The 27,240-nt window shown below is 40.1% G+C and overlaps 1 long non-coding RNA gene across 1 annotated transcript in view; it reads left to right on the top strand.

Annotated features, from left to right (window-relative positions):
- The first annotated feature begins 859 nt into the window (after positions 1 to 859).
- LOC143836810 (uncharacterized) overlaps positions 860 to 27,240 on the top strand; it is a 37,677-nt gene continuing 11,296 nt past the window's right edge. Inside the window, exon 1 of the long non-coding RNA XR_013230757.1 lies at positions 860 to 917. This is a non-coding gene — a long non-coding RNA (uncharacterized LOC143836810). The remainder of the gene's footprint in view (positions 918 to 27,240) is intronic.

The following is a 27,240-nucleotide window of genomic DNA, read 5'->3' as shown; positions in this document are numbered from 1 at the left end:
AGCTTGATCTGTCATTGCCTGACAGTACAATTTCATTAGATTGTAACTGCACAACAGCCATGAGGAGAGCCTGCTTTAATTCATTTAGAGAGCAGGAGTTTTCTTTTGAGGGTATAATGGGAGTGTGCTTTTAATACTGAATTGGTTTTGACAAGGGCATCAATCCCCCATGTTTCAGTCAAGAAAAACCTCTGCTTTCCCATATAATCTATTTTGTGCAAGCCCCATTTTAAAAACCCAATAGACTCTCCATAATCTGAATGCTGATTCTTCACAACTCCTGGATACTCAAAATGACAGTCTTGTCAGACAAGGATCATTTGGGCAATTTCCCCTCTTATTGCTATCTCATAACCTGGGATGTATAAGCATGGATATGTTTTGCTGCTCATTTTTGTCCATGGTACTGGAGATTATTTGAATCTCACCTTTTGCATATTCCTCGTTACTTCTTTGCTTCTTTATTTTATTTATTTTGATCTTACTATTATGTGATGCACCATTATATTATCCTTATTATGTCAAAAGATAATAAATTTAGTATGGCTTAATAATAATTTAGTATGACTAAATATAGCATGTTTATCATCAAGACAAGTGCCAAAGAACAAGTTGGAACTTAAATAATATATAAAAAATGAAGCTGTTGTCTCAAAAACTTCTAAATATATTGCAATGGCACTCAGTGCCTAGTGAGGTTTATAATGCTTTACTTCCTCGGTACAGGAGGCCTTTTGTCAGAGTCCCATAGAGTCTACATGCCAAGAGATGAGAGATGAAATTTCTTGTCTGCTGCCAAACCTGCTTATATGTGAAATCGGAATGCAATCAGGAAACGACTGGGAATCTAAAGAGCACACTGCACTGAAGGAAGTGGGACACAAGATGTATGTCAGAGGCTGCTACTCATGCAGTTGGTAAGCTCAGTAGAATGTGTATAGAATTTCTTTCTTTTTTCTAGGCCATTCAAATTCAGCCCATGTGTTCTCTGAAAACACTTCTCTAGAATGCAGGAGTCCGAGGAACAGCACAGTCAGGATTTTTTAGTTAAAGGGAAGAATTTTTTTTGGGGGGGGAAGAACCCATTACGGGTGGAGAGCAAGCATTGGATGCCATTTATAATTAAAAACTGCCTGAAATATCTGAATTTTAAAATTACCAGTTACCTTGTTTTATTTGCCAGATCAAGTTCAAAGTCTTGGTGCTGACCTTTAAAGCCATCTGTGGTCAGGGCTTCACATATCTTTCTCCTTATGCTCTTTGCTTTGTTGGTTTGAATCTGCTAGTGGTCCTCTGCCCATGGGACGTGCACCAAGCCTAGACCAGGGCCAGGGCCTCTTTGGTCCTGGCCCTGACCTGGTGAGCTCCCAGAAAAGCTGAGCTATCACTGTTCCTCAAGGCCTGCAAGACAGAGCATTTCCTCCAGGCATTTAGTTGAGGCCAGGCTGTGGAAGATTTTGGGTCCCACCTCAGAATGCCCAGAACATCAAAGGCCAGATGTATGATCCCTTCCCATGTTCTGTAGGCAGCGTGTGTGGAGAGGAAATTTGGGATTGGTAAGATAGGAGGGGAGGGGTAAATTGGGCTTTAGCTGCCAAAGGGTTGTACTGTTGCATTATACATTGTTTTATTGGGGGGGGATTATTTCAAATCACCATGAGCTGGCTGGAGCCAGGACTTAAGGTCAAGAAATCAATCAATAAAGGCACTTGTTGGAAATGTAATGACAAAACTGGTACCTTTTTTCATATGTGGTGGAGTTGCAGTAAAATTGCTAAAATTTGGGCAAAATTTAATGCTTAAATTTCCTTTGAAACCTGAGTATGTGTTGTTAAGCGTCTGTCCAGAGAAGCTACCACATCAAGTAGATATCGTCTTCCATGCTACGACTGCAGCCAGAATGATTCTGGCAAGGAATTGGAAAACGTCAACTTTACCTCCTTCATCAGCTTGGACTGATAAACTTGCAGATCTAACAAAAATGGTCCAGTTGACAAGTCAGGTTAATGGGAGACCAATCCAAGAATTTCAAGAACAATGGCATTACTATCTAGATTTTCTTGGGAAATAAAACTCATGGTGTGATTGGAAAAAATCTAAAGTTTCAAAATCCCGAAGGGGAGGTTCACTGTAACGGTTACTGTATTTGTTATATATTATTTTTCCTTTACTATATTAATAAATAAAAGAATATTAAAAATAAAAAAAAATAAAACAAACAAACAATTACATGTTGAGTTTAATGGTATTTCAGTGGCTTGTTCTCTCCTTGAAAAGGCTTTCATGTTCTCTCCAATTCCTGACAAACAATACGGGGGGTAGATTCAAATGGGTAGCCATGTTGGTCTGAAGTAGTATAATAAAATCAGAGTCCAGTAGCACCTTTAAGGCCAACAAAGATTTATACAGGGTGTGAGCTTTTGTGAACAAGCACTCTTCGTCAGACTATGATCTTCTTACAAGTCAGGGAATATATAGCAAAAATCAATTCTGTTACATCAGTAGACTGTTTCACAACCAAATTCAGCCAATGATAATCCTTTGTCAAAACAGCCAATCAATCCCCTATAATTCAGTGTACTTCACAAAAACACAGGGAGAAACCAAACTGCCTTTTATCAGTGATCAAAAGGTTCTCACCTCCCCATATGTTGCTTTCTTCATCTGTCTCCATACAACTGTGAAAGATCCCTTCCAGGGAATTGCTGGTAACTATCCCAATGCCAGGGAGTCAAACTCAATATTCCATTACACTGCCATATCTTACAGTCACATTATCACAAATAAAATAAATAGTAAGGAATATGGATACACAAGTTGAACAAGGTTAGCATGAATAGTGAGATAAAAAAAACCTTTGTCCTTGTTGAGTCCTGGATATGTCATAGTATTGAGTTTTGTAATAACTTGCATTTCTGCAATCTCCCTTTCTAGCCTGTTCTTGAAGTTCCTTTGCAATAAAAGCGTTACTCTCAGATCTGTTATTGAATGTCCTGGAAGGTTGAAGTGCTCCTCCACAGGTTTTTCAATTTTGTGGTTTTTGATGTCAGACTTGTGCCCATTAATTCTTTGGTGTAGGGTTTGACCTGTTTGCCCTATGTAGAGAACAGGGGGGCATTGTTGGCACTTGATGGCATATACTAAGTTGGAAGATGAGCAGGTGTATAGCTCTTTGATGGTATAGGTGATGTTGTTAGGTCCAATAATTGTGGAACTGGAATGCATATGGCTGCACAGTTGGCATCTGGGTATGTTGCAAGCTCTAGTACCATGTTCACATGAGATGCTGCATTGTTGTGGGTGAGGAGTTGTTTGAGATTGAGGGGCTGTTTGTGTGAAAGAAACGGTTTACCCCCCAGTGCCTGGGAAAGAGAACTGTCAATATCCAGAAGGGGTTGTAAGTCACTGATGATGTGTTGTACTGTCTTGAGCTGAGAGCTATATGTAACCACTAGTGGTGTTCTGTTGTTTTCTCTTTTGGGTCTGTCTTCTAACAGGTTTTCTCTTGGTATCCTTCTGGCTTTGTCAATCTGTTCCTTGACCTCACTGGTTGGGTATTTTAGTTCCAAAAAGGGTTGTTGTAGATCATTTAGATGGGAATCTCCATCCGTGGCATTGGAACAGATGCGATTGCAATTTAGGGTCTGGCTGTATACAATGGATCGTTTTAATATGGGGGGTATATAACATTATTTAATGTGGATTTAAAATAGTTAAATAGATGGTAATATTTGTGAAGAAACCTAACTGACAATGTTACAGATAAACTATACTGAAATACTGAAATTTATAGTTTATAGTGAATAAGAGAAACAACATAGGATAACAGTAAATAAATCAGACCTTGCTTGATTAAAACATAATCAGATTATTATAAATTTGATACAAATAGTTTTCAAGGCACTACCCTGGTCATAAAAATATAATTTGCAATTAAAATTTTCTTTTTGTTTTGCCCATACTATACGTGACTGAAGGAATTATGTACAAATACCATTCTACTTGGTTCTGCTCACACAGGAATGGAATTGCTTCAGTTAGGTTTCTCAGGAAGATCGTGTTAAGAGTCAGTGACTACTTCAAGATCACCCAGATTTCTTCATTCGAATGCCAATATTCTATAATTATTTACACTAACCTTTTTTTGAAATTAGCAAAATACACTTAAGATCCTGGACTGAAGAATGAGCTGTTGCTGACATGCATTTTCCCTGAAAATGAATGGCTTGGTTCCTTTATCCTGAAGGAATATTCCAAAACCAGTACAGATTTAACTTTTCTCAGATGTAATTCAAACAGTGATACTGCAGCCTTAATATATTAGCATAAATTGATTCATTCGCCACCATACTCCAATCCTTCCTTGGAAATGGATTTGTGTTGTGACATTTTCTCTCCTTGCTAGAATCTTTGTCACCAAAATGAGGTACCCAGAATTGCATTGTCTCATTTCCACATTGCTGTGCTGTACTTTGTTGACCTTTTTAATATTCAGTATTTTGAATCGCTGACCATTCCACTCCTCCTCTTAACATTAAAAAAGGAAAGCTTAGCTAACCTGTTGCAAAGGATTGGGCTGACCAGCTAGTTGAAATGAAACATTTTGAAAAGGTCAAAGTTGTGCAGTGGCAAAACATCATATATTTCACAAAATACATTCAACATTCAGATGCATCTCCCCTTTGTCACCTGGACTATATAGGCAGCAAAATTACAACTGGACCAAGGTACAGGATAATACAGAATGCTAGCAAAACTGTTTGAACAAGTAGGCATTAGCATGATTGGTTATCTGTGAGTATTCTTTTTATATCTATAAACAGAGATGCCTAATTTATTCTAATTTGATTGAAGATATAGTCATGGGTGATTATCTGTTATTACTATGTGTTCCTGAATCTCTGTGACTGCACATGCTTTCTATAGCTCAGCGAGGATAAGAAACCAAAACAAGCAAACAAAAATAGACCCTTCCGTTATAAAAAAGAGAGCCCCCCCAGTTCTTCTGTAACCCTGGAAACACATTCAACAGATAATCTCTTTGAAAGTATCATCATTATCAGTGGACATCAGGCTTACAGTGCCACACATATATGTACATGTAGCAGATATAAAATCTGGTTTTAGTATAATGAGAGCATCTGATAGGCTACATTGCAGTGGAAACATAAATGGAGACATCATGCTCACTTGTATCAAATGAGTTTTTTGAAAGCATTGCAGCTTTATTGCAGAGGAAACTCCTGAGGTATAAAGACATTGGTGTGTCTTTTATTCTTGGAAACTGCATCAAGTGCACCCACCTATAGTGATGGGTCAACTCCCCTGACTCAATGTGGTTGTTATTCATCAGCTTTCTCAACAAGTTTTTTAAAAGAGCTTATCAGATTTTCCCCACCATTTCCACATGAAAAATTTGCCCCTGCCCAGCCTCTCATTGTTTATGGATTTAATGCTACTTCCTCATGACATTGGCAGCAACCTGTGGCTCTCCAGGGGTTGGTGCAAGTTTTTGTCCCCGTAGCCCTGCAATAACAGAAAGCAATCTTGGTAGCATTTTGCCCACCCTTGCACCTGCCCTCCCCTCTCCATTTCTGGATCACATTTTTTTAAAAATGGCACAGTCTGCATCACAATGGGAACTCAAATCAACATACTCCTGCATTAGTGGAAATAAAATGTACTGTCATGTTCTCTTCAAAGTGCACCGTAATATATTGGCAATAGCCAGAAATTCTATCTCAAATACATTCATATTTTTGTTTTCTGGTGGTAGGGCATGATTGGGGGGGGGGCATGTTATGAAGCAAACCTCTTCTGATTAGTATGGCATCTGTGTTCTGTATTTTTATTCTGTACTTTTTTATTCTGTGAACATACAATCCTTGGGGTACAATCACCATGGCCAGCATAAGTCTCAGTCCATCAGAAATCTACCAGAACATAAATCGAGACCACCAAGGAGAATGTTCTATTGTTGTGGCAGCTCTCTACAGCAATGCAGAAATTTCCTTTGAAAAAAAAAGTAATTTCAAGACTCACGGGGACATTTGAGTCCCCAAAATGACTGCTGAGAGGGGATAGGTGGCTTACATTGATTCAAAACCTGAGAAGCGGTGGGAAACCTGCAGATTGTGCTTGCTTCTGTTTTTTCCTTTGCCTAATCAGGAAGGGAAAAGCCACAATGAGATGGCGGGATGATGTGGGAGGGGTCTCCTGTCAGGAAGGGGCCAAACACACGGTTTGCAATCATGCTTTTACAAGCAGGAGGTGGCACATGTTGTCCACATTCATGCAGAAATGGTCCCAAAGTTCTTTTTGTTATAAAGTTTGTGCATATTTATTTATATATTAAAACATCACAGAAACTTGGTGGAATGATTCTCATGACTGGAATGTAATGGTGGATGGATATGAACTGTTCAGAAAAAAACAGAATAGATCGAAGAGGTGGAGGAGTGGCACTGTATGTGAGGAAAGGGCTTACCTGTCAGGAAATTCTAGTGAAGGAGAGTATATCTACAGTGGGAAGCATCTGGGTGAAAATAAGTGAGGGGAAAACAAACAGTGTGGTGGTTGGTGTCTGCTACCGACCACCTGACCAACGAGAGGATGTGGATGCTGCACTTTGTGAGCAGCTTGAGAAAATATCCAAGCGGCAGGACCTTGTCATCATGGGTGACTTCAGTTTCCCAGATGTGTGCTGGGAAACAAACTCTGCAAAGCGTCCTCAGTCATGCAACTTTCTGACCTGGCTGGCTGACAATTTCATTTATCAAATGGTAGATGAACCCACAAGAGGTTCAGCCATACTGGACTTAATACTGACCAACAGGCAAGAGTTGGTGGATGAGGTGAAGGAGGTGGGGACCCTAGGGGGAAGTGACCATGTCCTCATAGAATTCCTTTTGAGATGGGGAGCCAAGGAAGCTTGTAGCCAGACGCGGATGTTGGATTTTCGTAGGGCAAACTTTAATAAACTCAGAGACATGATGAGTGTCATACCATGGACGAGAATGCTGGAAGGGAAGGGAGCATGTGAAGGGTGGGCGCTACTCAAACAAGAGCTATTGCATGCTCAAACAATGACTATCCCAGAAAGACGAAAACACTGCAGGAGATCTAAGAAGCATATTTGGATGAACAGAGGAACTAAGAAAGAAAAGGAAAAGGTTCAGGAAATGGAGGGAAGGACAGAGCTCTATAGAAGAGTACCTACAGGTTACTAGGCACTGTAGATCAATCATCAGAAAGGCCAAAGCTGAGAGTGAGCTAAGATTGGCCAGGGAAGCCCACTGTAACAAGAAAAGATTTTTCAGTTATGTGAGGAGCAAACATAAAGTAAAGGAGGCAATGGGCCCACTGATGGGTGCAGATTGACAAACTCTAACGGAGGATGCCGAGAAAGCAGAAAGTCTCAGCGTATATTTTACATCTGTTTTTTCCCACAGGTCAAAGGGTTTAGGCACATCTAGAGATGGCAAAGAGATAGTGTCTGGGTGGCAGGTTGACATGGACAGAGAAGTTGTTGAGAGGCATTTAGCTGCACTGGATGAGTTCAAATCCCCTGGGTCAGATGAAATGCACCCGAGAGTGGTCAAAGAACTTGCACAACCCTTCTCCATCATCTTCAGGACCTCTTTAAGGACTGGAGATGTCCCGGAGGACTGGAAGAGAGCAAACGTTATTCCGATCTTCAAAAAAGGGAGGAAGGATGATCCGGGAAACTACAGATCAGTGAGTCTGACCTCTGTTGTGGGTAAGATAATGGAGCAGATATTAAAGGGAGAAATCTGCAAACATCTGGAGGACAATTTGGTGATCCAAGGAAGTCAGCATGGATTTGTCTCCAACAGGTCCTGTCAGACCAACCCGGTTTCCTTTTTTGACCAAGTGACAGGCTTGCTGGATCGTGGAAATTCGGTTGATGTCGTTTACTTGGATTTTAGTAAATCTTTTGATAAGGTTCCCCATGATGTTCTGATGGATAAGTTGAAGGACTGCAATCTGGATTTTCAGATAGTTGGGTGGATAGGGAATTGGTTAGAGGACCACACTCAAAGAGTTGTTGTCAATGGTGTTTCATCAGACTGGAGAGAGGTGAGTAGCAGGGTAACTCAGGGCTTGGAGCTCGGTCCAGTACTTTTTAACATATTTATTAATGATCTAATTTGCAGATGACACCAAATTGGGAGGACTGGCAAATACTCCAGAAGATAGAGACAGAGTTCAACGAGATCTGAACACAATAGAAAAATGGGCAAATGAGAACAAGATGCAATTTAATAAAGATAAGTGTAAGGTTCTGCATCTGGGTCAGAAAAATGAAAAACATACCTACTGGATGGGGGATACGCTTCTGGGTAACACTGTGTGTGAACAAGACCTTGGGGTACTTCTGGATTGTAAACTAAACATGAGCAGGCAGTGTGATGCAGCGGTAAAAAAGGCAAATGCCATTTTGGGCTGTATCAACAGGGGCATCACATCAAAATCATAAGATGTCATAGTCCCATTGTATACGGCACTGGTCAGATCACACCTGGAGTACTGTGTGCAGTTCTGGAGGCTTCACTTCAAGAAGGACATAGATAAAATTGAAAGGGTACAGAGGAGAGCGACGAGGATGATCTGGGGCCAAGGGACCAAGCCCTATGAAGATAGGTTGAGGGATTTGGGAATATGCAGCCTGGAGAAAAGGAGGTTGAGAGGGGACATGATAGCCCTCTTTAAGTAGTTGAAAGGTTGGAGGAGGGCAGGATGCTGTTCCCATTGGCTGCAGAGGAAAAGACACGCAGTAATAGGTTTAAACTTCAATTACAATGATATAGGCTAGATATCAGGAAAAAGTTTTTCACAGTCAGAGTAGTTCAGCAGTGGAATAGGCTGCCTAAGGAGGTGGTGAGCTCCCCCTCACTGGCAGTCTTCAAACAAAGGTTGGATACACACTTTTCTTGGATGATTTAAGATGCTTTGGGCTGATCCTGTGTTGAGCACGGGGTTGGACTAGATGGCCTGTATGGCCCCTTCCAACTCTATGATTCTATGATTCTATGATTTGCACCCTGTCTTTCATCTTTTCTTATATCTGAGTTTACAGGTATTATACAGTGTATACACAATGAAAGAACAGCACATGTTTGTCTTTCTCACTGAGACTCAACGTGGTTTGCACAGTGCAAATCAATGAAATGAAAAGGATGTGAAATCTAATAATCATTTTAATTGTCACTAAAACATTGATTCCTCATGCTATATACAAATTAACAGGAAAGATCCCTTAGATTAATTGAGCCATTTTCCAATACAGTCCAATTTGATGCTGATATATCGGGGGAGTGGAACAATTGAGGTTTTTATTTAAAGGTAGAACCAGTTTCACATTTTAAATGGTTTGTTGTCTTCCCTTTCTACAGATGTGGCATATTTCAAAAATCTGTTATGATACTGTTATTCTCAGTACAATGACATTTAATACATTTCATTTTGAAAGTTCCTGAAATCAGATTTCTGTATTTTCCACATACCTATCATCTACATACTGAATTGAAAATGTTCATTTTACTAGCCCAGTCATGTTGACACATAGACAACCACCTCACCGTTTTCAGAATGAGAAAAATCTGTTCTCATTAATCCAAGAGCAAAAGCTTAATAAAAATCAAATGTGAGAATATGCATCTCACCAAGTTATTAACCATTTGACTCCCAGTTAATGCTGCTCCTTCAACAGTCTGTGTTTTGAACAGATGAAGCTATCTTGCATCAAGTCAGGAATTGGTTTACCAATTGGTTGACTGGCTCAGGTTCTCCAGTTTCTGACAGAGGTCTTTCCAGGCATCAGACAACAGGTGGTAGTGGTGGCAATGTTGGGACTGCGAGTAATGAGCCAAACCCTACCTTTTAGTTACCATCACATCACAGTTTATTATGAAGTAACAGCACTTGTTTATAAAAACAAGTGACATTTTCTGTTTTGACAGGGTCAAACTAGATAGCACCTATAGCCTGAGTCAGGTTGAGATCCCCTGATTGTTGATATACATGAAATCAGGGAACTCACATTCCCAAATGCACCAAGGGCCAATTCAGCTTGGCGCCGCAGCCTTTCCTCCTCCACAATTTTCCTGAAATAAGATGGCAGCGGGGGTGGGGGGAGGCTGTTTATTGTGGTACTGAATGTGTATCCATTACAGTCCAACAGACTACACTGTGGAGCTCCCAACAGTTATTCTGGCTTGGGAAAACAGCACAGAAAGAAAAGCTGAAGTCTTTCTTTACCAGCATTGTGCTCTCAAGGCAAATCAGACGAATCATGAGGATAGAAGAAGAAAAGTTGGTTTTTATATTCCACTTTTCTCTACCAGAAGTCTCAAAGTGGCTTACAATCACCTTTCCTTTCCTCTCCCCATGACAGTCACCCTGTGAGGTGCGTGAGGCTGAGAGCGTCCTGATATCACTGCTCAGTCAGCCAACTTTTTCAGTGCTGTGGCGAGTCCAAGGTCACCCAGCTGGCTGCATGTAGAGGAGGAGTGAAGAATCAAACCCAGCTCACCAGATTAGAAGCTGCCACTCCTAACCATTACACCACACTGTCATTTATTTTCCAGCATTTTATATGTCTGCAATTGGGTGGTATTGGTATAGACTTGTTTATTTTTAAGGAAGAGTATATGGGTAAGAACAGTTGAAACCTGAACCAACTTGACTCATATCACACATATAGTTTCACCCAAAGCTAAATTCTTAATAGATGATGTCCAGATAACAGATAAAAAAGATTAGCCCTCCCTGCTCATGTTCTCGAAATCATTTCAAATTACATTTTGTAAAATATATGTTGTATGTATTATATTTTGTAATTTTGTGAATTTGTATCACTTACTATTATGCCTCCCCATCATCACTTTTTTTAATAAGATTTTTATTTTTATTTTCCAGGATTAAAGATAATGAAATACAGGCAATCTACATTGTTAGTACAGAAGAAAAAAGGTTATGCTCTTCATTTGATACATTTAGTTCCCCGTTTCAGTCCCCTTTTAAAATATTTAAAGATAATACAATGCAAGTAATCTACCCTATTGATACAGAAAGAAAAGGATTATGCTCTTCGTTTGATACACTTAATACCCCGTTTCAATCCCCTTTTAGGTAAATCAGATAAGGGCCCCATTGTTCTTGAAAACCCTCTTCTCTTCATTTAAGATTATAAGACTCCACATGGCTACAATATTATGGACTTATACCCAAAGCTTATAAACTTTTTCACATTTCCACCACATTTAAAAAGAGAAGTCTAATTTGTTACCATCGTTTCAACATTTGTTTACATAGTTTTTAACAATTTTAACAATCATAAACAATTTATACTTAGCGTGGTCTTAGAGCCATCCACATTTCCACTAGGGAAAAGAAAAAAGGAAAAAATAAAAGCCTACTTATATATATAGGTTGTTAAGGTTGTTAAGTTATATAAGTGTACATTATTGATACCAAAAATGATAAAATAGAGTCTTCATTAGTTCGTAAAATAAAGTCTTCGTTAGTTACATTTACACCTCCTCAGTTAGGTGCCTCCTTTTAGTTATACTTTAAGTTTGAACTGAGAGTCACTACAGAGATATGTTAAATAATTCAAATTCAGCTAACATAGGAAATCTAAGACTCCACACTTACATGGTAGTAGAGCCCATTCCATTAAGTGTCTCCTTTTAATTAAGCTTTAATTTTGGGCTGGTAGACACTACGAAGTTAGATTTGATAATACAAATTCAGCTTACTTAGAAGATCTTAGACCCCAGATTAACTTCTTAACTAGTTATATTGCCTGTATGGCTACGGAAAAAAGGAAGAAGGAGGAAAAGAATTTCAACCACTGTGTCTTATTTCCATTCCCCAAGCTTCTTAAGGGGGTCTCATATCGAGGCTTGTTGCATCTTGTTGTTCCCATTGACTTATGTTCTGTTCAGTTGGCCTTTGACTTAGAAAGTGCAGTTGTAGTCTTTCCCTCGGAGTATACATCGGTGAATCTTGAAGCAGTTGTACCTCCTGGGCTCCAATATCAGTACAGTTTTTTTTCCAAGAAGCTCCTTTCAATCGATTACTTTCACTGCAGATCCATATATCTTTTGATTGGTTCTTGTGTACTGTTGCTTTAGAGTGGCTGTATGTCTTCTTAGGTAGGGTGTCCTTATCTAGGCTGCAAAGCTCTGACATCCCCTTTTCCATCTCCATAGTTTCAAGTTTCTCTTCTGCTGGTAGTTTTCCACCTTGTTTAGAGCTATCATCAGCCACTGTTGTTGATTCATCATTCTTGTTAGAGACTTCTTCCTTGCCACCTTTGAACTCCTTGAGCATGTTTTTAAGCAAGCCATCTGTAAATGCTTTCAGATCTTGGGTTTGTCTCTCTAATAAGTAAGCAATTTTTTTTAGCATAGACATGTTCTAGGCTTGAAATTTTCTTAGTCTTAGGCAATTTAGCAAATAACCAGTAGAGGTCCTACGGAGTCCTAACGAAAAGCAACAGTCTGTTATGATATTGAACTCAGTAAAGCAGCATAGTAAAGCAATGTCTCATACTGGAACAGAATTCTCACGAGATCTTCCCACCCACGGCTCTTATCTCTTATCTCCGAAAACCAAAACAAATGCAGTAAGAGCTATTACTAATTAGTTTGAGTTGATTTAAGTCCTTCTTCTTCTTAGAAAAGAGAATTGGCCTGCCTCATATCGAGGTGGCTTCAAGCAGAGCCAGAAATGGGAGAAACGGAGGAACGAAAAAATACTTGCGTCTCTGTGCATTCTTAATATCTTGGAATTTAGCAGATGTCCTCCCCCCAGTTCACAGCATTCATTTGCAGTAAATCATATTAGAGGAACAAAGTATCTTCACTTACACTCTATCTTGCTTAAATTAAATAAAGTAGCTTTCCATGCCGAGAGTTTGTTCCAGGGGAGAAGGTGTCGGGGGAAACCCCCAATCACTGTTTATAGGCTCGATCTGATGTCTGCCAGTTGTTTTCACTCCGGAGTTATGATGAGTTGAAAATCTTGCAGGGAAGTATTCAATTAGCTTTGCAGATTAAAATAAGAGCTTTGTAGATTGCAGAGTTGAAAGAAAAGAAAAAAGTTTTAAAATGGCGGACGGCACTTACTGGACCCTGTGCACACTGAGCTTGCGTTCCATGGAAAATTAATTTCCCTGCGGAACAGAGAGGCCCCAGAGATTCACAAGGAATTCCTGAGTAGATGGTGGGTGGGTTAGCGTACCCAAAACCCGGTTCTGTCAATCACAGCAGCAATTGACCCTCAGTGGAACAGGAGCTCGAAGTATTCGAGCTATCCAAGTGCCATGTCTCCGCCCCCTCCTGCCCATCATCACCTTTGATAGATCCCAGCTATTGTGACAGTGTGACATAGTCACAAAGCTGGCTACAACTTTGTCCAGAAGTTAGCTTCAGGAGGACTATCTGGAGGATTATCATGTTATGCTAATGACAGTAAAGGGATCAGGAAAAACTTTCATTTTCTAGCATTTTCATGGCAGACTCAATACAGGGTGGTTTGCCAGTGACTTCCCCAGTCATTACCGTTTTACCCCCCAGCAAGCTGGGTACTCATTTTACCGACCTCAGAAGGATGGAAGGTTGAGTCAACCTTGAGCCGGCTGCTGGAATCGAACTCCCAGCCTCATGGGCAGAACTTCAGACTGCATGTCTGCTGCCTTACCACTCTGCGCCACAAGAGGCTCGTACGTGAATTCATAAAGCTTTCTAAATAACTATACACAAGTAGTTGCAAAAAAAGGCCACAATATTATTGAGTACAGTTATTGATTTTTGACTTGACCTCTGGTAGTGGAACTGATATCAGAAAAAACTGCTACCCACCAATGAAAACCTTGTCCCTCAGTGAGCTTGAGGATGGCAGATAGTTGGGATGCATAGGGACATATTCCACTACATGGTCCCCCTGCCATCTGGTATCATGGTGAGTTTAGCAACCCCTAATATGTGCATGTCTACTACAACAGATACCAGATTCCTTCTGGTAGAGAAAAGTGGCATATAAAAACCAATTCTTCTTCTTCAAAGAAACCTTTTCCACTGTTGTTTTCCCACTCAAACTTGCAGCATCTCAAATTCATTTTTGCCTTATTTCAGAATGCCCCCAAAATAAAACAATATACAACTCAATGTCTGAACTATGTAGGACTTAGAAGGGAACAATAATTTGGGAATTATCCATCCATCAGTGGTTCAAGTTTTCAGACAGATTCTAGTCCTCTGTACATATTGATTGGTAATTGTTTTTTATAGTGTTATCACATCAAATGGCTGATTCATAGCATCCTTATCCTTAAAGTCCCAAGGAAAAAGGGTTTGTTCTTTCTTAATGCAACTGACTGTCAAATAATTAACTTCATTGGATATAGGAACAAAAATGGATGGAACTCCCAGGAAATTGGCCTATAAAATAAAAACACCAGGAGAATGTTGGTACTAGATGACATCCAGAAATGTGCATTGGGAGTTTTTATGTTTCAGCAATGTGTTTTTCATCTAGCAAATAGTTATTACACCTAAAAGGCAAATACCCTAAAATAACTCATCTACTTCAAATACAAAAATGCATTTACAAAGGTTAAAAATAACTGACTTGTACCTTAGATAGAGAAATAAACCTAGCATGAGCCCAAGGAATTGGTGCTGTTTTATATAATTCCTGAAGTCAAAATACTCATTTTGATTTGTGGAGGAGATTTATAAACTGCCTGCGTAAGGCAGTGAAAATGCATACCATCCATTTCAGTGCAGTTTTGCATATTATTGTCAGCAGGCACTTGGAGCAATACTGAAAGAAAAGAATAAGAAACTTGATTTAACGCCTAATTGTGAAATGTGACTGAACAATGGTAAAGATTCTCTTTTTCTTAAAGTCACTTTTTCAGGCTGCTACTCACCTCTGTTCAGAGGAAGCGATCTTGACATGTGTAACATAATATTCAGAAATAAAAGCTGGAATTATTGCTTTTGTTAAAGTGCTTTTATATTCTTTGTTGGAAAGGGTAAAGCATAATGGAATTACTTAGGGAGCTCTAGTTAAAGCTCTCTATGTTTTAAGTGCTGTTTTACAAATATTCTTAATCTTGTATATTTTAATTTGCTTTTCTCTGTATCAAAGGATATTATTAAGAAATAGGACTGAAGTTTAAAATGACTCATTTTTCTAGATTTTGGATTTCACCAAGATTCATTGTAAGCTTCTGAAATGTTTTTGTCTTTATTTCTATTTTAACCCTTGGTTTATTTACCTGTCTTTGATACTATTTTATTGTCTTTGTAATTATTGCATTTTTATTGTATTTTGGAAATACAATAAACTGGTTTGTTTATTTTACTGTGGTGATTCTTCAAAACATTTTCTCAGGTCATGATGACACCTATGGAGTCTGTTCCTCTTAAAGAACTTTGACAGAGAAATTTCAGGATTTATGGATTAAATATTGATCCCCCCTTGTTAATTGGCAGTGGATAATCTCTTGATAACATACTTTCCATACTAAAACCAGGAAGGGCTGATTAAATTTACATATCAGGAGACACCACACTTGGTTTGTTTGGTTGTTTGTTTATCCCATAGCCTGGGCTGAAACCAGACTCAAAATAATCTTATTTAGATAAGTTATCAAAGAAAACCTGGAATTGATCTGCTATAACTCAGGGTAGTGGTTAAGAATTGTGGCCTCTATTCTGGAAAACCATGTTTGATTTCCTACTCCTCCCCATGTAACCAGCTGGGTGACCTTGCACCAATCACAGCTCTCTGAGCTCTCTCAATCTCACCTATCTCACATGATGTATATTGTGGGGAGAGGAAGGGTAGGTGATTATAAGCCACTTTGGCCTTTTATGCATGGTGGCAGCTACTGTGTGCTGCCGCCATGCTGCTGCAGTGGGGCAGGATGCCCCACCATTCCCCGTGTATGCACGGGGGTGGGGCATGCGGGGCATGCTGAGCCAAGAGGTAAGCCGGAGCGGCAGGGGGGAGGTTTGGATGGCCCGGGGGGGTGGGGAATCCCAGGTCCTTCTGCATGCCCAGGTGGGGGCAGGGGGTTGCCCCTGCCAGCTCTGGGGCTCCATGGAGCCCGCAGGGGCATGTGGTGTCCTTATTAGCGACTCCATAGGGTCGGGGTTGGGTGAGCCGACAGGCATGGTGCTGGCGATTATGCACAGCACTGGCCTGCCGGAGCCCCAGCTTACCCAGGAAGCTATGGGAGATCCCGTGTTTGCTTAACACAGGCCTTCCGTAGCCCTGGGCTGGGAGGCGCCCATGCTGGCGGCAGCAGTGAGCATTATCGGGGATTTTCCCCAAAGCGCTGCTGCCGCTAATGCAGGGATTATGGCCCGTGCATGAAGGGCCTTTGTGACTCCTCTGGGTAGTAAAAAGTGGGGTACAAAAACCAGCTCTTCTTCTCCTCAGTCACTTGGCCTAGAAATGGCAGATTATGCAGGCACCCAGGCAAATTTTAGTTTTCTTCCCCATAAAATGGAACAATAAACTTGAGTTAAACTATGGTTTGAAATGCCAATTTCTGGACAAATAGACAACAATTTGCCCCTGTGTTTGCATTTGGATGATATAGCTTGTTGATGTTTGAAGATTTCTCAAACCCAAAAGCTTTTAGCAATGTTCCACATGCAAAGGGAAGAGGGAGCACAGGAAACAAGTCATACTCATGCCACTAATTTAAATAGATTTGTCATGACTTTTGAACATTGTCTTAGTAGAAGAATTTAGTCTTTTTTATTTTATTCTGCTAGCCACTTTAACTCTTAATCAAACACTCACATCAGTCTAACTGTCGTGGACAATGCCATTCTGTTATGCTGAGTTGTTGTGACTCTGCTCAGAGAGACTGAAAACATTTCACATCATATAATTGGCACAACATATCTTAACAAAAGATGTTCAAGGCAAATGTAATAACATGTAAACACAATGGAATACATTGTAATGATAAATTTAAGCAGTGGCTACTTTCCTCCTGAATTTTGCCAGGCAAAAGTGGACACCTGCCCATCACCTGACTAGCTCATTATTACAGGCTTATAGTTTCTACATCCTGTCAAGAAATTCTAAATTGATTTCATGATAACTAAAATAGATCTGTTCTTGTAAAACTGTCTAGGGTATAACCACAAAGCAAAAGTCAAATATCAAGGGTCTTCTTCAGTTGTTATTTCATCCACCATTTAAATAAGACTTCTCCACTCCAGCCTCTTCAGTATCTGTAAGCCTAGGAAGCAATCTGCAGACTTGTTTCCTTATTAACAGGAAATTAGATGAGTAGTCCTGTCCCAAAGTCTTAATAAATATTCATTTTTAACTATTATTCTTACTTTATGAAGAAAAACAAATCTATTAATCCCTTTGAGAGTTGTGGTAACATTTTCCATACATTTTCCATAACCACTCAAGGAGTAAAAAGTTTATTAATCCAAGGTATATAGCTACTTTTCTATATATTTCTAAGTGTAGCAAATCTCACAGAAATGTCAGTCTTACTTCCAAGCAAAGGGAAACAAAAGTGTTGCTAACATCAATGTGACCTCCAAACCATATTACCAGTGGCTGGGGTCAAGGGGGCTTGATCTAAAACCTGAAATTAAGACATAGTCAATGCATATTTTAGCTTCAGAGCCTTCCTTGATGGAAAATATAGCCTGCTCCTTCTCACCAGAATACCTCTTAATGACAATAGAATATCTGCAAAAATCTTGTATATGTGTTTTGCAATTACCATTCAAAATTCAGGGACAGTTGCCAGTCTTTGATGTTGCAGCATTTAAGCATTACAATTATTTTTATTTCTGTTTTCCTGCCTTATAAAAATCTCTGACAGGATGTGTGGTGGAACAGTAAGCCAAAGTGGACTCCTTTCAAACATCATAAACTCTGTTAGTGCCATCTTGGTGTAGTGGTAAGATTGGTGGCTTCTAATCTTGAGAGCTAAGTTTATTCCCTACTCCTCCACATGCAGCCAGCTGGATGACCTTGGTCTAGTCACATCCTGCTAGAGTTGTTCTCACTGTACATTTTTGTTGAAGCTCTCTCAGCCCTGCCTACCTCACAGGGTGTCTGATGGCTGGGTGCTTGTAAGTCACTTTGAGACTTCTTGCGGTAGTGACAGTGAGATTATAAGAGCCAATTCTTTTTGCCTCTGGTAGAGTAATATTGGCTTTGTGCAACATGGGGCTCAAGTGCTGGAATTGGAGGCAAACTACATGGGATTGCAGATGGTTTGTAACAAAGGCCACAAGGGCTTGCTGACTGGGGCTGATACATACATATCAGGGAGGTTACAACCCCCCTTTTTTGCTTTCCCCTAGAGTTGTGAAGTAGATGTCAAAATGCCCGTACACTGGCCCATTCCGCACCAATGTTGCCAATTGGTTCCTGAAAGCGGAAATGCTATCTCTGAGTTACGCATGCCTGCCTTTGTAGTGGAATCCAGTAGCGTTTCAATAGTTTTCCACAGGTTTCCGGTCTCGCCAAAAATCGCTAGAAAGGAAGTGATTTTTTCTGTGCTTTGTCCCTGGCCGTCAATCAAACGAACAGCCAATGGGCAGCCGTTATCATGCTCCCGAAAAGCCCCTTTCCCTTTAAGAACAGGTTTAAAAAAAAAAAAGAAAAACACAAGTTGCAACCAATATGCCTTGATTCCTTGATTCCTCCTAATGTAGAGACCCATCTAGCTGGCAGCTGGCATGTGAGCTGGTGAATCATTGTTACCACGCTCCTCCCCCCCCCCATGCACGGGCACGATTTTTGGCCGAAAATGAAGAGAACTTGCAAACGGGGCTGTGTTGTGCTTGGTGACTTAGGGGAGCTTTAAAGCAGCTCTGTGTAGCCAGAGAAGCCTTGCTGGGTGAATGAAGGCTCGCCGGTTCGTTACTTTCTGCTTGCTCTGAGGGAAAAAAATGGTGATTGCTTCACCAGAAGTTCGGAGGAGAGAGCCAGGGGGAGGGACTTGGCTGGAACGGCAACAATGGGAACGCACAGGTCTTTTTCACTACTGTTGCAGATCGTTTGCAAGAGGGTAGTGCTTTTTGGAGGGTGAATCCACTTTTCTGGATTTCCCTTTAAGTGCTACAATGAATTGCTTTTTGCAGGACTGTTTCAGGAGTGTGGCAGATTGTGTGCGACGTCGTGCGTAACTGCAAATTAGTGGCGTTTACAATTTGGAAGCCTTTTGCAACATTGAAATCGTGCGGAATGGACTACTGTCTTTCCTTCTAGTTTTCTGTCTTGTAGCTGCTTTTATTTATTTATTTGTTTCTTTGTTTCTTTGGATTTTTATATCACCCATTTACAGCTTTTTTTTCAAAAGAGATTTGGACAAGTGATGTTCAGCTGGATTATAACATGCTTATGCTCATCCAGACTCGATTACAATTTCTCTGGATTTAGTTTCTCTAAAATAGTATTGGCTCAGAGGCTCAAAAATCTGTGTGGCCAATACAGTTGTTATGGTAAGGCATCACATGCCTGGGTATTCATTCCTGGTGACAGCTGTTGTAGAAACTGTGGTGACCATACATCTCTGAATACAAGTTGGGAGGCAGAGCCATCATAGATGGGAGGATGCAGCTTCTAACTGTTGCAAGATGGGACAGTGTTCCAAGAGAGGTTCAGATTATGGGGTTCTTCACCACTAGAATAACTCTGTGCATCTATTTAGTTTAAGTGCATCACTGGGCTCAGAACTAGAAGTGCAGACCATTAGGCCCTTTACTGCGAGAATATCGTTGGACATCTACTGCAGTTTATAAGTGGCACAGAAGTATTGGATAAGTGGGTGGTGGTGGCACACCTTTGGTGTCTAGCCTTCAAACTCTGTGGGGTTCTTATTGGTAGGTTTTGACGGGTAGGCATTCCCCCCACCCACCAGGAAAAGGCCCCAAATTGAATGCCTGTGCCTTCTGAGCTTCTATTGCTGACTGGGTACACATTTTGACCTGTTTTTCACAGAAATTAGAAGGAATTGGCTTAAATGTGAAAAGCTTTGCGTTACCTGCTGCTCAGCTGTTTGGTTTAAATGGCTCTGAGATATTTAAATCACTGCTTTCTGCTCCCTGTTGCTTTTCATGGGGAGCAGAAAGTAAGGAGTTAAATATTTAAATGCCTCATTAACCATGGTTTGGTTTGTGAACTGGCCTATTGGTCTGTGTTTCAGCCACAAACCATAAAAAAACTGAATTGCCAAAATGAGGTTCATGCCCATCCCGGATACCTTCTCAGACAATGTTCATTCTTACTTTTTTCTTTATTCATATGAATAGACTCCCCTCCCCCTACTTCTACTATGATTTGGTCTTCCTATATAAAAGCACATTATTTTCCTTTTTTTGGTGCTTAGTTTAATTCTCAACCTTTAATAATATTCACCATATTATTACATCCTTCAGGTCCCTGCCCCTAACGCTGATGCTAGTCCTACATTTTACCTACTATACTATACTGAGTTTCTACTTCACTGAGAGGGAAGGGTTAACATGAATGCCTCCCAAATTCTTAATATTAGCATTCACGTGTTAATGATGAATTTATTACCATTGCAGACAAATTTTATTAATACTACAAACATTTTTCTCTACTTTTCTGACATGTACTATTAATCTGACACTGTTAAACTCTGAAGAAACTCTGTGTTGTTGCATTATCCTGAAGAAGCCACATTTAGCCCTCTGACACAATCAGGTATGATTTTTTTTTTAACTATAGGTCTATCTGACCAAATGACCTTGGATGACTCAGAATTGTCTGTGCTGCTATATCAGATCCAAGGAAGACCCAAAAGTGACATATAAAGTGCTAGGAATTATGTGTTTTTGTCAATAGATATACATGTTTTTCTGTATGTGTTTTATTCATCATGATTTCATCTAATAAGTCATGTGGAAAAGAGACTTGTCTTTTGCTTATGTATATATGTAAAGCACCATCTAACTAACATTGATGTTAGCAACACCATCTAACTCTTGATTATATATAAAGAAGGAAAAACAGAAATAATGCACAGTAACAAATATGTAATATGTACTCATAGGTCTCTCTGTTAACTACAATTATTCTTGGATATGTTTTCCCCCTGTTGTGCTATATTAGCTTCACTTGTAGTTTCCTTTGCATCTAGTATGGTAGAAAGCTCTTGTTTTCAGCAAGGACACCCATCACCCTCGCCCCCCCCCCATACACACACCCTCCTTGTTTCTTCATCTTTCCCCTCAGTATGTAACTGGAAATTCAGATAATTATAGGAAAAGTTTTTCAAACATACACATTTTCTAGCTGACACATACTCGGCTCTTGATGTGTTCTATGCCTGTTCTCATTAAATTTTATACACAGCAAACCTGAACAAAAACCTGTGCACTGTTAGGGAACAATGATTCCTTTTTGCTAGTAAAGAGGAGATTTATAGAGAAAATCACTTGAATTTGACAGGCACTGACATCATTTCTTAGTTCATGAAAAGTGAGTGGGACCTGATGAATCCTCCTCCTTTCTCTGGAAAGCTACTGTTTTTCTTGTCTCAAGAAAGGTAGCAAGTGAATTGATGGCTGTGACAATTAAACAATTTTATCTTTTACCCGAGACACTTTTACATTTGTCAGATTTATATATATATATATATATATATATATATATATATATATATATATATATATATATATATATATATATATATATAAAGGTAAAGGTAAAGGTAAAGGTATCCCCTGTGCAAGCACCGAGTCATGTCTGACCCTTGGGGTGACGCCCTCCAGCGTTTTCATGGCAGACTCAATACGGGGTAGTTTGCCAGTGCCTTCCCCAGACATTTCCGTTTACCCCCCAGCAAGCTGGGTACTCATTTTACCGACCTCGGAAGGATGGAAGGCTGAGTCAACCTTGAGCCGGCTGCTGGGATCGAACTCCCAGCCTCATGGGCAAAGCTTTCAGGCGGCTGCCTTACCACTCTGCGCCACAAGAGGCTCTTATATATATATATATATATATATATATATATATATATATATATATTTAAATGTTTAGATTCTGCTTTAATGCAAGATAATCACCTTTGGGAGCCCAAGATACTGTATATTGTTTTTAAAAAAAGGAAACTTAGATATTGCCTTTATTTTTAGGAACATAGAAAACTGGCATACCAAGTCAGACAGTTAGTCTATTAGTATTGTCTCATTTGATTAGCAAAAACTCCTCAGGATCTCTCAAGTTCTCCCCTAGCACCTGTTCTCCCACCCACAGAAGGTGCCAGGAGATCACAGGGTCCTTCTGTGTGCTAAATGTGTGCTTTACCATAAAACTGCAAATCACATGTTGATATAAAAAATGCTGATAAAACAATCCCATATTGGTGTGTTGCATTAAGCCAAGTGAGCCCAAAGTTAAAGCAATACATTTCACAAATTCAAGGTATTTCTATTTTTCAATTGATTAAAAGTATGATTTTCATAGATTTCATATTTTAAAATGTATATTTGGTGACAAAAGTATAATGCAAGAAGTTATTGGATATTATAGTTTTCTCATCTGATGCCTATGACCAATATTTTACCCTACATTTGACAAATCTTTGCAATTCAAAACTGGTTTATTTGCAAACCAATTTGCATATAAGAACCAACCTTCTTCATTATAAACAAGATGTCAGGGAGAAGGAGGGTGTGAGGAGTGGCAGGTTATTTGTCAGAGTCAATACATCATCACTTAAGGGGGGGGGGATGGAGGAGGAAGCCGACTCTAATCCCAAGCTTCCTCATTGGATAACTATGAATTCCCTCCCAAGGAAGGTGGAGAAATAACGTTTTCCAAGGATTCTCAAATCACATGGAAAACAAAGAAAACATTCAAATCTTCTCCTTAAGAGCCTGATTTTTGTGTGAAAGGTTTGTTATTACTCGGTACATTAGGGAAGCCATTACCGCATTTTTCATTGCTGTGGGAAAAGTATGTGACTTGACAGTGTCTTTGACTGAAAGCAGTCTTGACCCTGAATCCTTCTGAAAGCTGCATTGATTACGCTCTTGCAACTAATGGCCTAAGAAAATCATACAGCTCCATATTTGTTCCTGCCCTATCAGTACGTTACTTTCACCATACACTCTTCTTTTTGGACATACTTGTAACCAGCTATTTTCATGTGTTCCTTCAAGGACTGCTCCTGTATATTTTGCAGCTCCATCAAAACCTGCCCACTTTGGAGGGCTGATGTCATGGATTTAATATTTTTCCTCACTTGCTAGACTTGTAAGAATATGTAAGTTTAAACCTTGTGTAGCACTTTTGTATGATCCCCCAATTAAAAAAAGAATTAATAATTTGATAATTACAAGAGTTACATTTACAATTTCTATAAGACCCAACTCCCTTATATTTTGCTCCTGAGTTTATGCATTTAAAGACTCCACCAAGTAGCTGATCCTGAGGAACAGGTGTTTGGTGGAGTCTTTCTCCCCTACATACCCTTCTGAGGCTGCTGAAAGAGAGCTCTCCACAGCTGCAGAAGGTCTTCAGGGAAGCAATTAAAGACCCTGCCAAGCAGCTGGTCCTCAGAATCAGCTGTTTGACAGGCTCTTTTCACATACAGACCCTTCTGTGCAGAATTTGTTCTCTGCAGCTTCAGAGGGGTCTGCATAGATGACATTTAAAGTCCCTGCCAAACAGCTGATTTGGGCTTCTCTGAATCAGTTGATTTAGACTTACATGTGTGATTTTGCTTGGATAAGCCCAAAGTACTCAGATCCGCACTGGAGGCCTTGTATTTGTTCCATCCACTGGCAACTGTATTCCAGTTGAATTCTAGATCAAGTTTAAGTTGTAGGTTCTTACCTTCAAGGTCATTCATAGTTAGGACCCGGCATACCTAAGGGGCCACCTCTCTACCTATGTCCCCAAAGAGCATTACACTCGGTGATTTCTTACAAGCTAGTAGCCTCTGGCCCCAAGGAAGTATGTCTGACCTGAACCCAGGCCAGGACCTTTTCAATCCTGGCCTCTACTTGGCAGCATGAGTTCCCAGAGAAGATCTGGGCCCTGTTGGATGATGATGATGATGATGATATTTTCAATCTTATCCTAGCTGAATTGCTCATCCCTAGTGACTAGCCCAAGGTCATCCAGCTGGCTGCATATGGAGGAATAGAGGATAAAACCCAGTTCTCCAGGTTAGAGGCTGCTGCTCTTTAACCACTATACCACAATGGCTCTAAAATGATGTGCTTTATAGAATAAGACTTTGTACTTCTCTTTTACTAAACAAATAAACAAACACCATTTCCAGATCTATTAGTTTCACTCACTTTGGAGGACAGGGATTTATTTCCAGATCAATCAAGGAGAGCTCAGAACCTGAGTTGACAAGGTTCTGACTGGCAGAATGGCCAGACTGTGGCCTTTTTGTCTTGTACAATTAAAGGAAAACTGGTGGCAGCTGCTATTAAACTGCCCAATATTCCTGGACTTTGAAAGTGTGGTTGATCTTGGACAGAGTATATATGACCTGTGAGAATATACCTCATACAATATAATTGTTGTGCCAGTAATTTTCAGGATCAGGTTCTTTATTCCCTCAGTGACCGTTAGTTTATGAGATTTCTGGAATGCCACAAGGGAAATCTTTTGCCCTTGACATTGACAGAAACCATGATCTCTAAGTAGTTAAAAATGGAAGCCTATTGAGAGTATCATTTTGGGCTCATATCTATGGCTTTGATTGGCAGGCCCATTGTTGCTTTAGGCCAGTTGGCCTCAAACAGTCAGTGAAATGCCACAAGGGAAAATGATGGGGATATGAAGTATATTTGGCAAGTTATATGTGCTGTATTTTTATGCACTCTAAATAGCTATATTTATGCAGTCCATATAGTATACGGTATATATATATTGCTAAACTCTATAAAGCTCAAATATTGTTGTAGTATGAGACTACCTTACATTTAGATAAAATACTTCTATTAATGTTAGGTGGATGAAATGTTTTTATTTTACCATTGAGCTTTTTTAACATCAGCTTTTTAAAACTAATTAAGAAATTATCTACTCAGTGCACATTATTGCTAAGTAATCTGCATCCCTTTTTAAAGCACAAACGTTCCTTATTTGGGGGAAAAAGAAGTCCTGTTTGTTTCTCAGAAGTACTGTGTAGAAATACAATGAACATGAGGGAAGATAAATGGTGAGAGATGAAGATTGCTAGGTATTTGTAGGTATAGAAGGGGCATAGCCTAAGAGTGTGTACATTATTGTCAAACCAACGAATGGGGGCCAAACAGTTCAAATTGCACTTTGTTAATGATGGCAAATCAGCTCAAACCGCATAAAGACAACTCACTCCCTACCTGATTGGACCCCTTGGGGGGATGGGCGGCTCTGCCAATGAGGGCCAATCAGTCCAAACTGCACTCTTCCAATGAGGGCCAATCATGGGGTTTATCTGTCATCTTCTTCCTCTTCCTAATGCTTGCTGGATGGAAGACATGCTGGCTTCTCTGAAAGGCACTGCTGCTGGTAAATTGCTCCAACTGCAACCTCTTCTCACCCTCCATGTCCTTCAGGCAAGGGAGGGAAGCTGACTGCTTCCTTTGCTTCCTTTGCTTCCTGTGTTCCTTCTCAGGTTTTAGCTCTCTACTGGAAGGAAGCACAGATGAGCTTTCATGGAGGCAGAGAACAGTCTTAATAACATGGTGTGATGCCTTTTAGACTGGAGGTCTCTTTCAGCACATTGCTTAATTGGCTCAGGTGAACTAGGTGCGCTGACAAGACAGAGAGCTGAAGCTGGAGGCAGGGCAGAGGAATGAGGAGCTCCTGCAACAACATTTGAATTTAAGCTCTGGTTTTTCTGAAGCTCCATCTCTGCCTGTTGAACATCTGGCTGGGCAAAGCTATCATCCAGATGAGGCTCAGGTGAAGTTGGGAGCTCCTGGCAAGGCTTTTCGTCCAAGGAGTCCTCCCTTACAGAACATAAAACCTCCCAGTGGCCCTGCAGCTTGCCATGGGGACACAAAAACAGTGGAGCATGCTGCTCTAGAGCTACTGGTATGGAATCAGCCTAAGAGAATTAGGGGTATAGGGGAGGAAGCAAAGGTGGGAGGAATGGAATAGCCATGGCCATAAGTTTCTTGTGGGTCCCCATATTTGATAATCTATTTAAAAAAACTGTGACATCTTTTCTCATCTATACCTAGGGTAAGAAAAGGTTAAGTCATGTTTCATTTGGCTGATGGTTTTCCAATATTTGTAAAATATTTTTAGTTGAAGCATTTCTTAACATGATAGAATTAGTACTTATTAGCTTACCTCAGCACTATAAATGTAAAGGCAATATCTCTGTTAAGTGCCCCTTTTCTCTGAGATTAGCAAATTTAATTTCAGATTCTCTGTTCAGAAGCAGTGCACTGGCTGAAGGCAAGCTGTTGAACCAACGACAAAGGTTATTACGTTTTTGAAATTATATTTTAAGAATGTTTAATAACTGTGAAGGAAAAATTTTATGACCATGGAAGCTGGCAGAGATTAAACAATGAGAGACGTTATATTAAAAAACACACACACATAGCTGAAGCTACTTTTCTCATCATCTCTAGTTGGTCCAACATAGAATTCTTAAAGCTGACTGAAGCATCGGTTCTCAAAGCGTGAGGCAGGCTTCTGTAAGGAAGTGATGTCAGTTACTATGGAAAAGAACTCATTTGTGACCCGTCATCTCACTGACAGAATGCAATTTGCAAAAAGAATTTTGGGATACAAATTGTCTGTAAATAAGGCCCCGAGAGTCAAATGGAGCCACATTTGTAGGCCTGTGAGGACAGAGAAGAGAGTGATATGGATGATCAGTCATTTATGCTCAGTCATGCAGGATTACTCAAGCCCTGGCAGCAGCAGAGGTGCTGCAAATGCTGCAACATTTTCACCCAGCCTGGTATGTGCATGGGTGGGGTTTGGATGGGTGGGCTGTGGGGACTAAGTCTTCCCTCTAGTCTGCTGGCTGGACTAAAAAGTGCCTTACTGCACCACTGGGCTCAATCAGACTTGTCGCTTTCTCTACCCATCCTTACCTTATTTGAGGTTGTTGTGTTTCTGTTTGGTGTTGTTTGCTAGGCAATGTTCCATTATTCCTTCTTTTCTGCTGCAATGGCTTTCTGGTGGTATCAGCATGAGGGAACTGCC

This window comes from Paroedura picta, chromosome 4 (assembly GCF_049243985.1).
Source record: "Paroedura picta isolate Pp20150507F chromosome 4, Ppicta_v3.0, whole genome shotgun sequence".
NCBI classification, from domain to species: domain Eukaryota; kingdom Metazoa; phylum Chordata; class Lepidosauria; order Squamata; family Gekkonidae; genus Paroedura; species Paroedura picta.
This window is presented reverse-complemented; position numbering and strand designations above follow the sequence as displayed.